We start from the raw sequence: 2,843 nt of genomic DNA, 5'->3' as shown, positions 1-2,843 counted from the left end.
TAACTAAAAATGGCTGATTGCCATGTCTTGGGAAGGAATTGTATTTCAAATCGAATAGCAGATACGGGTTACAATATGGTTCGAAATAGTTCATCAAAGGATTATGTTCTTACCTGGGTCTAAATGATAGCGTTCCTGCGGCGCGCCAGCGCTGGCGCTGCGCTGAAGACGAACAGCGCATAGCAACTCGTTCAGACGACCCTAGATTTTACCATAAAAATACATACACGACCATCAGCGTACGGAAAGTACAATCAGGGAATTTGGCGGTACACTTTAAAAGCTAGTTGTTTATACGTTTTCTACGCACTAAACCTTAATTCGATAGTATCCAGTGTGCCAAGCAAGAAATTTAAAAAAATCTACTGAACTAGTTTAGAGAAAAACTTTCGTGAGTTTTTGATTTTAATGTGTAAGTAATTTGCTACAAAAAACTCCATCGAATTATATGACAAAGAAAAGTCGTTGGTACACGAATAATTGGTTTTATTACTATCACATCGTTTGTACTTTGTTACTTATTTGTATGAGGCGAAGTCTTGGAATTTTTTTAAGTGTACTACCGCGGTTTTTCGCAACTGTACATTTGAGATATGCAAATTTAATAAACACGTGAACTTAGCCGTGCCTATCATTAAAAAGGGGAAATAGTATAGAAATAGTATTTAGCAATTCATGTTAGTCGGTTCCGGTTGATATCGCTCCGCGATAGTCCTTAAGTCATAATCCTCGATACATCACATAAGTCACATATATCGATTGCATTTTTTAGTATCTTGTATGAGACGCTCACGTGTGTCGACAGCCGGTGGAAACTGGTTCGCGGAGATAACGAAAATATTTGAGATTGGTGCGTACCGCGCTAATAGCAGCACACGATATGCGATACCGATATCACGAAGATATTGCATAACAATCATTACTTTAATTAACATTACCTCACGGATAGGCTAATTCGAGTATCAATTATAATACAATAACAATAATACAACAAGTATTGTAACTGATTTGTAAACGATTTTGCCTCTAATATCGGAGATAGTTGAACTATATGAAGTAAATACAAAAAATCGTTTTAGCATTTTTTTTTTAATTTTTGCAACATAATAAAATTGCTCTATATATGCAAATTACATATAAAAGAAGTTAGAGAAGTACGTTAAATAATTGATACTTGAATTTTGTATCGAAGTATTACACGAATTTAACACGCAATAAACATGGATATAGAGTATCTGTATCTGGTCACCTTGGTCCGGTACGGTATCAGGGAAATGTACTGTTCATACCTACATCACCCACAATCCGGCAGATTTGCTATCAGATAGCACACCGTCTAGACATCCACACGTCACCTTGATATTACCCTCAATTGCATGTCACTTGTCGAACTCACGATCAAGAAACGTGACTAAATTACATTAACAAAATTTAATAAAAGGAGGAAAGTAGGCGATAAGACTCGAATTATGGAGAGAGATTTCCAATAACTAATTTAGGTTAGGTTAGGGTTTTGGCGTAACATCTAGTTAAAATAATTATTTCAGTCATTAGGTAGGCGACTACTTTTTATCTTTTCGAATCCCATACATGGCGGCCATTACTATTTTTAATTTTCAATAAAATATTTAGTATAAAATTATGACTAATTAGTGGAATTAATAAATTTTAACCAACAGTATATAGTTTGTAAGAAAGGGATTTTACGGGAGAAAATCTTAAAATTTGACAATTATAGAAAACTTCCTTTCGCCAGTGACTCCGTCCGCGTGGAATTAAAAAAAAAACAAAAGTGAGTAGCCTCTATGTTTTTCCAGACTATCCCCTACATCCTATACCAAATTTCATCGAAATCCGTTCAGCCGTTTAGGCTACAAACTCTAACAAACATCCATCCATCTAAACTTTCGCATTTATAACATTAGTATGAAGTATGATATTCAATTTGTCTATTGTAAAACAATTTTGTTTGAAACAAAATATTGCAAAAAGTCGTAACGAACTTTTTAATCTAGTAATTTAACAAAGACAAAAGATCCTCACAGAGGGGATAATAAAATCGATATCAGACGCTATCTACTATCAGCATTACCAGATATCCCCTACAAGCAGTGCTCCGTCTATAGCGACGTCTGAAGATATGCCCGATAAGGTCCTGATAACAATCACGCACAAAGGGAGTGCATCGAATTAATAAGATAAGATTAGCACACTTCAGAGATTTCGTAACGATTCCTCCGTAGTACATGCGAATTGATGGAAATTTTCAACTCAATGACAAAGCAATTTCAGATAAACCTTACACGTGGGCGAAGATAGAAGACAAGGGGGGAAGAAAGGGGGGCCCCTTTAAGAACCTTGATAATTGCAAGAATTTCCAAATGTTAAGGTTCCTACCATTTCTCGAGATCCACATAAATTAAACAAAAACGTCTTATTATTTGTTAGTAATAATCTGTAACACATGCCAATAAATGTCTCATTATATCAAAAATGGATAGATTTTTACTAATAACTATCGTTGAAGCCAATCACACCGTTACTAAAAAGAGTAATGACCGGTTACTTGATGTATTCCGCACCTTTTGCATAAAAGTAGTATTATTTAGTCATTTTAGTGATATTGTAAGTGTAGTTTTGAAGTAAATATATGTATAACTAGCTTTTACCCGGAACTTCTTTTGAAAATTAAAAAAACTAAAGCAGCCTCTGTATTTATCCAGATTATCCTCTGTATCTTACCAAATTTGTTCAGGTGTTTAGGCAACAAACATCCATACATCTAAAGTAAACTGTTGCATTAATAATATAAATATGAAGTATAGTTACGTTGAATAGCGGCG

Source organism: Papilio polytes, unplaced genomic scaffold (genome assembly GCF_000836215.1).
Source record: "Papilio polytes unplaced genomic scaffold, Ppol_1.0 DF821845.1, whole genome shotgun sequence".
Classification (NCBI taxonomy): Eukaryota; Metazoa; Arthropoda; class Insecta; order Lepidoptera; family Papilionidae; genus Papilio; species Papilio polytes.
Note: the sequence above shows the minus strand (reverse complement) of the source record.